The sequence below is a fragment of the Diceros bicornis genome, chromosome 26 (assembly GCF_020826845.1).
Source record: "Diceros bicornis minor isolate mBicDic1 chromosome 26, mDicBic1.mat.cur, whole genome shotgun sequence".
NCBI lineage: Eukaryota > Metazoa > Chordata > Mammalia > Perissodactyla > Rhinocerotidae > Diceros > Diceros bicornis.
Genome location: NC_080765.1, coordinates 32,069,814 through 32,081,862, shown reverse-complemented (window position 1 = coordinate 32,081,862; position 12,049 = coordinate 32,069,814). Strand labels below are relative to the sequence as shown.

Below are 12,049 nucleotides of genomic sequence, written 5' to 3'. Positions count from 1 at the left end.
CCAGACGTCATCGGTAGTTAGAGCAGCAAGGACGAGTGCTACCGCCATCCTTTACTGCCAGTTTATTCTGTGCCAGGCATCGTGCTGAATGCTCTGCTGAAATCCTCTGTTATTCTTGATCTTCACTCGTTCCCATTCTACTCTCACGATTGTAGCTCTATCCACAGACCATCGTGCTGTAAATCAACTCACTTCTAGAAGAAAATATCTTCACCCTAAGAAATAGAATACTCATTAAACGACGAGTCTGGAGTTCTGTTCATGTTTTCCCAATACACATCAAAATACCCACAAACATGAAAACTGCTCGTCTAAAATCACCTTGCAGCTCTTGGCTGTTGTGACCAATGCTGCAGTGAACATAGGGGTGCACATATCTTTTCAAATTAGTGTTTTCATGTTCTTTGGATAAATACCCAGAAGGGGAATAGCTGGATTGTGTGGTATTTCTATTTTTCAATTTTTTGAGAAATCTCCATATGTTTTCCAAGCAGCTGCACCAGTTTGAAGCAACCTAAGTGCCCATCAGTGGATGAGTGGATAAAGATGATGTGATACATATACACAATGGAATGTATATACTCAGCCATAAAGGAAGATGAAATTATGCCATTTGCAACAACGTGGGTGGATCTTGAGGGTACTATGCTAAGCGAAATAAGTCAGACAGAGAAAGACAAACACCGTATGATTTCATTTATATGTGGAAGATAGACAAACACATAGATACAGAGAACAGATTGGTGGCTACCAGAGGGGAAGTGGGGCTGGGGGAGGGCGAAAGGGATAGAGGTGCACATGTGTACAGTGATGGATGGAAACTAGACTATTGGTGGTAACACGATGCAGTCTATACAGAAGCTGAAATATAATGATGTACACCTGAAATTTACACAACGTTATAAACCAATGTGACCTCAATAAAAAATTAATTAATTAATTATTAATTAATTAAATAAAATCACCTTGCAAAACCCACTTTGGGGAAAACTGATCTAACTGAATTCCCACTGTAATCTTAAGAAGAAAGTATTATTATCTCCAGTGAACAGAGGAGAAGACTGAAGCCCAAGGGGGATTTTGCATAGCAGCCCCTCCCCAGGTCTCCACCCCCTCTCCTGTCTGGAGTTGGGAGAACCTGCCAAGACCCCAGCCCCACTTTCCAGGGTCACACTTCCTCCCTCTCACTCTTGGCCTCATTCCTTTTCTTACTGAACTTCCCTTTGCTCCTTTTGCTTTGCTTCCCTGCCTCTTCCTGGCCTGAGGGCTCAACTGTAGGTAAGGCTCAGCTTTTAAGTCATTTCTTCTGTAAAGTTTTCCCTGACTTTTGCGGGATCCCAGGACACCCTCCCTAACCACGTGGTGGCAGAGATAATGGAGACATTGAGTGGGCTGGGCTTGATGGGCTGCGGTCAGAAAAGAGCTTTATATTTTTTCCTCCTACCACTGATATTCAAAGCCACTATGTCGCTCTCTCTTCCTCTTCCAAAGGACTGTAAATCCCTGGGTAGATCCCTTACCATTTTATTCTCGCTCAAGCCTCCTTTCCAGGTGTTAAGTGTTTAGTCCAATCCACATCAGCACTTAACTCCAGCTTAGAGCTGCCCCTCTTCCACCAGCCGGCCTCGCCCAGCTGTGTGCCGTGTTCTCTCACGCTTCCTCAGGTGGCCGTCCGCTCCCCTCTTCCAGGGTCCGGCAGGTCAGGGGAAGGTGGGTAGAGGGGTGAGGTGTACTCCTGATCGGTGCTAGTGTGGTCCTTCCTGATGCTGCCCTGATGCGGACGACTGCGTCGTCAACCTCTCACCGCTCCGCTCTTGGATCTCCATCCAATGATACACCCTCTTCCCTCTATCCTGTGAGGGCCCCTTGCCTGGCAGGCAGCCGTGTTGGGTGGGGCCCCCTCAAATCAGCTCAGACATGGTGGTCTTCAGCAATGCCCACTGGCCCATTGGCCAAGCATTCCACATTCTGAATGCTGGAATTCTGAAAGTGCAGGTCCCTTCCAAGAGCCTTTCCACATTCTGGTGACATCCTGGAGCGAGTGGACGGGTTTTTGGAACTCAGAAAACATCCAGCAGAGGTGAGGGGAGAATTTGGGTGAAATGGAGTCTCCCCTCCTCAATGCAGGAACGTGGGCTCCAGCTGCCTGATGTTTGAATACCGGCTCCTGCGCTGTCTGGCTGTGCGGCACTGAGTACGCTGTTTGACCTCTTCGTGCTTCATTGTCCCGTCTATAAAATGGGGAAATAAACGACACCCACCCGTTGGAGGGTTTTGAGGTTCCAGTGAGTTTGTATTTGTAAAGCTCGTAGACCAGTGCCTGGCACAGTGTTAGTTACTAGTACAAGTCATTTTCTTGAGGTACTTGCTTATCTTATCTTCCTAAAACATCATCAGTTCCCTTCCTCCGAGTCCACCTGCTGGCTCTGTGGGTAGCATTCTGTCATACACAGGCTGGAGGTGGGTAAAGTTCCAAACTTCGGGGCCACCTTTGAGCACATTGTGTGGAAAACCTCTCTTTAAACTGTGGATATTTGTCATCCTAGTCTCGTCTTTGGGCTTCAGCCAAAGTTCCGAGAGAACAGGGAAAGTCTCATTTAACATCCTCTTTCGTGAGCGTCACACTGGGCTGCTATTGTCTGATGTTTTTGCCCATCTTCCCTAGTAGATTGCAGGCTTTTCAGGATCATGAGTCAATCAGAGTCCTGTTTGCCACCCCAGTGCCCATTTTAGGACCTGCTGCCTGGTGGGCATCAGTAAATAGTCATTGAATGAATGGATGGAAAATAAGGTACTTTTCGGAGAAGAATAGGGCACCGAGGAAGCTTCAAGCAAGGATTATACCTGAAGACTGCCTACCTCATATTTTTCTCTAAATTAATGTGCCTGTTTCTTTTCTTGATCACTGAAAAGTCCCTAAGAGAAGTCCTCACTTGTCCCCAGGCAAGTCACTTCCCCTCTCTGGGCCTCTTTGTTTCCTTCTATATATTGGGGGTTGGGACACTGCACGAGATCTATTCTTCCCAACCTTCCCAGTGCTGAGGACTCCTTTTTATCATTCTGCCCATCATGTTTTGAAAGATTTTGTCTTCCAACTGGCGTTTCTTCTAAGCCCACTGAGTTCAGCACAATTTGAGGTGGTGTCAGCTTTTACTGTGTAATAATGCTTGTGTGTTCGCTATAGGATGACCCTTTCCTGTTTCAGAATTTATCACGGATTTGGGAAATGATCCTTAGCTAGAAAGAGCCTGACATTCTGTTGTGCAATATTGCAATCACAGCAGCATCTTTAAGGAGAGAAGCAATTATGTCCAGCGTATGCCCACACAGGAGCACTTTCTTCCTCTCTGCTTCTGGATTTCTCTCTGCCCTGGGGTCTGCAGCCCATCACGTATGCTTATCTTAATAAAGATGAAGATGAGGACTATAATGGTGGTGGTGGTGATGATGACAAACATCTACCATTTGTTGAGCTTTTCCTTAACTGTTGAACTGTGCTGAGGACTTATTGGACATTATCTCATTTAAGCCCCACAAAAAGCAACAAAGGAGGCATGTCTCATTCATCCCTTCATTTAACAAAAAATATTCTTTCAGTTCTAGGCACTGAGGATACACCAGGGAACAAAAAAGACAGAATGTCTCCCCTCTGGAAATTGCATCCCAGTGGGAAAGAGAGACAACAGACAAATAAAAAAAAAAATGAGAGTACATTTGATGGTGTCAGTGCGAAGGACAAAAGCAGAGAAGGTGGACAGGATCTATAAGATGGAGGTGTGAGATTTTAAATAAAGTGGCCAGGGAAGGATTTGTTGTGAAGATGACGTTTGAGCAAAGGCTGAAATAGGTGAGAGCGCAAGTCGTGCAGACATGGGGAGTGGGGAGGACAGTGTCCTAGACACAGAGAACAGCAAGTTCAAAGGCCTGTGGCAGAAATGACCTTCTAGATGGTTGCCGTTTACAGAGGTGGAAACTGAAGCTCTGAGAGGTAGAGTCACTTGCCCAAAGTTGCACAGCTATAAGTGGCAGAGCTGGGATTTAAATACCAGGTTATTCAGCAAAACCTGAATGTGCTAACATCTGTAGCCCAGAGCAAGCTCTCAGTAACTGTAATCTCCAGTCACTGTTACTCAGTCCAGTGGCCAGCTGATCAGACACAGCCTTGAACAGTGACCATTTCAGATCTTTTTCTTTTAAACTCACTTTTCAGAAACACAGTGTTGCCTGTAAGAAAGACGTTGGACTTTGAAGTCAGACCCAAGTTCCACTGCAGCACCCGCCAGCTGTGGGGCCTCCTCCTTGGAGCCTGTTTCCTCATCTATAAGACGGTGTTCCACATGCCTCCCGCGTAGAGTTCTGGTTAAGATTACACGTGTGCGTATTTACACAGCAGTGAAAGCATGAAGTAGCCATTATCCTTTAAAAAATTTTTGAAGAAAAACTTGATTTTCCACCTCATAGATTTCCCACTGCACTGTGGTGTTCTGAACTGTGTGCAGAGGTCAAGATTTCCTAAAAAGAAGAAAAGAGTAAGCCTGCAATGAGAAGCTCATCAAAGTCCAGCACTGTGCCTTCGTAATGTCCCCGGGGTGCAAGGTGCAGTGCGCTGGGAGAGGTATTTTCAGACCACCCTAAATAAAGTAGCATGCACACACACACCATGGACACACACACAAACATAGCCAGAAACACATCTGCATATGCACAGCCACACATAGACACCCATACATGCAAACATACACAGATGTCTATGATCACACAGCCCCACACACGCTCACAACCACACTCACACACAGACACACCTACACTCACACACGTGCCAAACTCATACACAGGCACACACATACACTCACAGAGCTATACATACACGACAGTCACACACACAGTCACATACACCTTCACACACATACACACAGCACACACACATCCACACATACAAGTACGCATAACCCCCATATACACATACAACTATGCTCTCACTCCCACACACTCACACACACAGACAGACATGCACAAACTCACACGCAGGCTGTCACACGCACAGCCACACACATCACGCAGTCATACTCATTATCATGTGAACATGTTTCATTTTCTTCAGAGCCCTTATTCATTCAGTCAAATGTTTGCTGAGTATCTACTGTGTGCTACATACTGTCTAAGTTCTTGAGCTAAATCAACGTACTCTTCCCTTATGTAGCTTGCATTCTAATGGAAGGAGACAGAGAAAAAGTAATGAATAAGTAAATTCTTTAATATGTTTGAAAATGATGAGTATTAAGGAAAAAGAGTACTGGGTAAGGGGGGAGGAAGAACCAGTCTGGAAGTGGGTTGCAATTTTAAGTAGATGGTCAGGGTAAGCTTCATTGAGAAGGTGACAAAAACTTTGGCAAAGATTTGAAGGGAGAGAAAGGGTTATCCCTGTAAAGACCTGGGGAAAGTGGTCTGAGAAGAAGAAGCAGCAGGTGCAAAGGCCTGAGGCAGGATGTGCCTTCAAGGAACAGCAAGGAGGCCAGTGGGGCTGATGTGCAGCGAGTGGTAAAGGGACAGGACATCAAGCCAGAGAGGAAGGGAGTGTGTGTGAAGACCATGTAGAGCCTTGGGTGACATGGTCAACACTTGGACATTTGTTTTGCCTGAAATGGGATTCACTGGCGGGTGCTGAGAAGAACTGTGACATGACCTGACCTCTGATCTACCCTGAACAATATCTAAGGTGAACTTGATCATTGTACATGTTATTAGCTGTCTCGCCTCCAAACTGGAAGGGCTCTGACTTGGTCACCTCCATGTCCATCTGAGAGCAGCAGTCAATAAATACTTGTTGACTAATTGACAGGACAGACATTTCCAGGGAGGACAGCATTCCATGGCATGTCCTGGGGAACTCGGCCCCAGAACTTGCCAACCAAATGGGTCTGCGGGTCCTTTTGCCCCACTTTCTGGGGAACAAATGACTTTTTTGAGCTTCCTTCTATTTTGGGGACCCTAATTACTGTTCCCAGGCCCACCACCCTTATTCCCCAAATCTGCTGTGTCCATGTGACCAGGAGGAATGGTCAATGATCCCCAGACCCTCTGTCCATGCAGGTGTGTGAGTCCAAAGACCCCCCCCACAAGTCCCCCATTCTAGACTGAAGTCACTACAATTTAGTGAGTGCTTACTATATGCCATGTGTTTGGCCTTTTTTTTTTTTTTTTAACATTTCCTTATTTACTTTTTGAATAAGTAAATAAAATTTGAATTGAATAATTTAATTAAAAAACCCACTTTGGCCTGTTTCAAAGTCAAACTAGCTCTCCTCTCCAGAAGCAGCTGAAACTCTAATGCACCTTTCTAGAGCTATTTGAAGCATCTTCATGTGCTGGGTGCTTGATGCTCATTCTCAAGTCTACTCCTCACACCTCTAAGAGGTGTCCTTGGATTATCCCCCACTTTCCAGATGAGAAGACTGAGGCTCGGAGTCGGGGTAACATAACTTCTTCAAGAGCACACAGCTCAAAAGCAGGAAAATCCAAATTCAAATCTAGACAGGCTTCAGGCCCTCAGTCCTGAACCAAGACCTTCTACTGCATGGTCGTGGACGCACAAGTTGCCAACCACTAGAGCTGAAGACCCAGCTATGATCCCGGGGAAGATCACGTGTGGAGTGAGTGCAGATAAAGGAGAAAAAGAGGAATCATCCAAAGAGACTGGAGTAAGAGGAAAATCAGGTGAAGAAAAGGGCTAAGGGAGGTGAGAGAATGTACCTCAAGCCTATGGGAGCTCTGTTTCTCTCTCCCTGGTTGGAGCATGAAGTTGCTGTCAGTCCTGGGCATAAATCTCCTTTATACCCCCTGGATTAAAAGAACAGTCCCTGCTGGGCCCCAAGGTTTTAGGGCTGTGCAATTCACAAACACAGCATGGACGACCAGCATTTACCCAAGTAAGGCTCTGGCTTGTCCACAGTTAATGATTAGCCGTGCTCTCCTTGAAGGCTGGAGGGATTCTGGAGCTGTCTGCTTGGTTAGCTGTGCTCTCCTCCAAGGCTGCAAGGATTCTGGAGCTGTCTGCTCAGGAGGAGGGTGCACCAAGAGATCCCCAGAGAGACTTCCTGAAGGGACTTGGCAGGTGAGCACTGCTGCAAGGAGTGGACTGATGGGATCGTGCCTCATGATGGCTCTAACCCATCTTTAGAAGTCAGAACCATGGAGGAGAGTGAAAATCCAAGGGTCCTGCAGTCTGTAATCCCTAGGGTCCTCGAAAGGTAGTATCTGCCAGGTCTCAGGGAGGAGGCCACACTGGGCAAGGGAAATGGGGCCTTTAGCACAACAAAAGGGGGGGACTGGGATATCTGGGAGAAGGGTCATCAAAGGGTAGTAGGAGTGGGTGGTGGTCAGGGAAGGACGTATCTCTGAGGAGGCGAGGCCAGAAGAATGGAAAGAGCCAGCCATGGAAAGAGAGAGGGACCAGCAGGAACAAAGGCTATCAATATTCCCGCCCAGGAGCTGCTAAGGAAATCTTCACTCCTTGTTCTTCTGGAAAATAGGAGAGTAGGCACAAGTGTCAGAGACCCTGAGCATTCTGGCTGCTGCTGCCTAGGTAACAGGGGATAGAAATGCAGCCAATTGGCAGGACTCCTGGAATCAAAGGTCATTAGACTTAAATTCTGCAACCCCCATCGAGTGCACGTGGAGGAACTCAGAGACCAGCCTGCACAGCCTTGGAACTACCTTCCCTGGAGCCAGTGCATAGATGGAAACAATAATTACAACTGTTACAATTTCTACAGTGATTCTCTGTGTTAGGTCCTCTGTGCTGGGTGCTTAGTATTCAAGATGTCTGAGTCAAGGTTCAGTTGAAGGAAATAGATGCTGCTTGTATTAGTCAGCATTTACTACAGTAGCAAACATCCGGGATATCTCAGGAGCTTATAACCATGCATATTTTCCCCCTGGGTTTGTGGGTTGGCCGTGGATGTGCTGGGCTCAGCTCAACTCACATGTGCTATCATTCTGGGACCCAGGCTGAAGGTAGGCACCTATCTGGGACATGCTACTCTCATGACAGAGGACATAAATGCAAGAGCTCCTGACCAACCACACAGTCACATCCACTCATTGACCAAAGCGTATCCTATGGGCAAGCCAGAGTCAATGAGCAATGGATATATACTCTTCCCCAGATGGCACTGGGCAAGTCACCTGAAAATGAATAGGGACATATATCCCACTACAAGCAGGGGGCAAATTGTTGGGAGCAACAGTTCAGTCTACCACACCACTGTTTTTTAAGCACAAAGGGATTTATTGCATGGAATTGAGTGTTCACAAAGCTGTCAGAGGTGCTGGAGAGATAGGATCTAGACAGGGTGTTGTGGTTTTGGAGAAAGGCACACCAGAAGGAAACTGAAATGGATACTGAGTGCCAATTCAGTCATAAGCACAACAAATTAATTTCTGGAAGAACCCTGTAAGGCTGGGATGAATCTCCTTAAGCAACTGATGACTATACGGCAAAGACTCACCTCTGTCTCCTGTTTCCTTCACAGGTATGACCAGGCACTGGCTGCAGAAACTCCAGGGGCTTTGTATCCTGAAGGGGGTCAGATGTCCAGTCGCACTGTCAACATTTATGGCAGGCAATTGGAAGCCCTGCAGTGGGGCCACCAGGAAGTCCCTGCCAAGTTTAACTTTGCTAGTGATGTGGTGGATCACTGGTCTGGTGTGGAGAAGGTAATGGGGTGGGGAAGAGGCACAGAGTTGGACAAATTGGCTGAGTTCATTAATCACCCTTTCATTCAATATATATTTATTGAGCACTTACATGTCAGGCACTAGGATGAGCTATGAAGAAGATGTACACCTTCCATGAAGGCAACATGGGGTAGGAGCAAAAGAGCATGGACTTGGCAGAAAGACGAGCCTAAGAGACTGGTGCAGAGTGGAGCAAAAACTCTGGGATAGCTGACACACAGTTTGCTGCACATACTGCATGTGCTCTGTTGTGACCTCTCAGAGTGAAACAAGGACTAGTGTGTTCGGTTCATAGAGGAGGTGGATTTGGGTTTAATAAGAGAAAATCAGCACTGGCCAAAGACTGCATCAGTCTTCCCAGAAAGTTACGTGTCCTTGTCATCAAGGGAGTGTGCAGGATGGCCACTAGGCAGGGATTGTCAAAAGGGCTCCACCATGAGACATCAGAGAAAGAGAGTGATGTGGAAGTTTCTAATTTTCCTTTCCCGGCTGGACTTCTAAAATTCCACCCCATTCACTGCTGATCCTGCCACTCCTTTGCTTCAAGTTCTGTGCACTTTTATTGAGGATGGAAGGATTCATCTTGGCTGGGATGGAGGGAGAGGTGGATATGCCAGGGTGGGCTTAAAAGAAGTCATAACCGTGGTGTTGTCGTGAGGTCCCAACACCATGATACAACCTGAGTGCAGAAATCACAAATGCTGGGCCTCTAGGCTGGAGATGGCTTGTGGTGCAGAGTTATTAAAAAAATTTGGTCAAAATTTTAAAATTGAAAAATTTCAGGTAAAAATTTAGATTTCTGGCTTTTCTATAAAAGTAAGACGTCCTTGGAATAATGAGGAAGGCCTTTACGACCATGACTCAAAATCCTGAATCCATAAAAGAAGTGATTTAATGAATCTGCTATATAAACATCAAAAAACCTCTCCATTGGCTAATAACACTGTAAGCAAAATCAAAAACCTAATGACAACTGGGGGAAAAAAGTTCAACTCATACCACAGCAGAAGAGTTAATATCCCTAACACAGAAAGAGCTCCTAGAAGTCAAGAATGAAAAGACACAACCCAAGGTAAAAGTGGGCAAAGTAGATGAAATGACAGTTCACAGAAAAGTGAACTCAAATGGCCCTTAAATGTAAGAAAAAATGCCCCACCTCACTCATAAGAAGAGTCATGCAAATTAAAACTTCACTGAAATAAGATTTTTTACCTCCCAGTGAAGTTAAATACAAAAGTTTGACAATATACTCCGTGGACAGGGCTATGAGGAAATAGACACTCGAACACATTACTGGTCAAAGTGCAAAATGGTACAACTCCTATGGAGAGGAATTTTGAAATATGTAACACAACTATCAATACATTTTTTCATTGACTTTGCAATATTGCTCTCAAACTATGATGTGAGGACTGCTGAGGATACCAGAGATTCAGGGGAACCTGTGAAATCAAAACTATTTCAAAACAAAACCAAGACTAATTGAAACCCTTGTGCACCACTGGTGGGAATGTAAAATGGTACAGCTTCTATGGAAAACAATATGGCAGTCTCTGAAATTACCATATAATCCAGCAATTCTACTCTTGGCTATATATCCCAAAGAATTGGAAGCAGGGTCTTGAAGAGACATCTGTATATCCATGCTCATCATTATTCACAACAGCCAAGAGGTAGGAACAACCCATTGTCCATTGATGGATGAATGGATAAACAAAATTGACACATCTATACAAAGGAATGTTATTCAACCTTAAAGAAGAATGAAACCCCCATGTATGCTACAACATAGATGAAACTTGACCACATTATGTTGTGAAATAAGCCAGACAAAAGGAGAAATATTGTGTGATTCCATTTATATGATGTGCCTAGAGTAGTCAAATTCACAGAGACAGAAAGTAGAATGATGGTTTCCAGGGGCTAGGGAGAGGTGAGACTGGGGAGTTATTGTATTATGGCTGCAGAGTTTCAGTTTTGAAGGATGAAAAAATTCTGGAGATGGATAGTGGTGATGGTTGCCCAATAATGTGAATGTACTTAACACCACTGAACTGTACACTTAAAAATGATTAAAATGGTGAATTTTATGTTCTGTAAATTTTACCACAATAAAAAAGGAAAACAGAAATAAATAAATACATAAATATATAGAGACACAAATAAACAAATAAATGCATCAATCTAAGGTAACAGTTACACTCATCACTTTCCTTCTCTCACAAGTGCACAGTGGCATTTTCCAGAGGGTCCACGATGGTGATCCTGCAACAAAGTAAGTGCAGAAACAGAAAAGAAAATCCAACTGTCTTCTACTAAGGAAGACATTAAAGAGATTTGCAAACACGTAGAATGATGCCTCTCTTCTCATTATTTTTTCGTTTTGGAAAGTATACTTACCTCTGTATCAAAATGTATCTTATTCGTGGTAGTATATAATGGTTTATTACTGTTATTTTTAAAAGCACACGTTTATAAAACTTCTCAGTTTTAATTTCTAGTATGGTAAATGTTGATGATAGAATCCATATAAATAAAAATTCTTTAGGGTTTTTAACACTTCTTAAGAATGTGCAGGGGTTCTGAGATTAAAAAGCTGACTAAGCATTGGTGGGGCAGTCCCAGGACTGGCATTTATTCTACGTGCTTGCGTACCAGCCCAGCCTAATCAGTAGGTCTTCTCTTTCTTCAGGCTGGCTAGTGGCCACCCAGCCCAGCCCTGTGGTGGGTGAGCAGTGATGGGGATGAAGTGATGTGGAACTTCAGCCAACTGTGTGAACTCAGCCAGCAGGTGGCCGATGTTCTCTTGGGGGCATGTGGCCTGCAGCGTGGGGACCGCATGATGGTGGTGCTGCCCCGAGTGCCTGAGTGGTGGCTGGTGACCCTGGGCTGCATGCGAGCAGGTTGGTAATTGAGCACCTGGGTTGGGCACTGTCTCCCTTGTGAAGGAAACTGATGGCAGAGAAATGCAACCACCCTCTTCCCTCCAAAGATGCCCCCTCCACATAGCATGCTGTCCCTCTTCATATGGAAATACTATCCTTCTTCCATTTATTTACGCAAAGTATGTGCCAAGCACTATGCTAGAGGTTGCTAGTACAGGGTGAACAAAACATGGTCTATGTACTCATGTGACTTACAGGTCTTTGGAGAAAGATAGCTGTTAAACTATTAATTGCACACATAATTATTTAACCACAATTTTGATAAATGACATGATAATTTCATAAGAATCTATTAAAGAAAAGTTGGCAAACTGTGACCTGTAGGCCACATCCAGCCCACAGCCTGTTTTTGTAAATAAAGTTGTATT

General features: G+C 44.9%; 1 pseudogene; it reads left to right on the top strand.

Annotated features, from left to right (window-relative positions):
- The first annotated feature begins 1,917 nt into the window (after window positions 1–1,917).
- LOC131422020 (acyl-coenzyme A synthetase ACSM2B, mitochondrial-like) overlaps window positions 1,918–12,049 on the top strand; it is a 29,369-nt pseudogene continuing 19,237 nt past the window's right edge.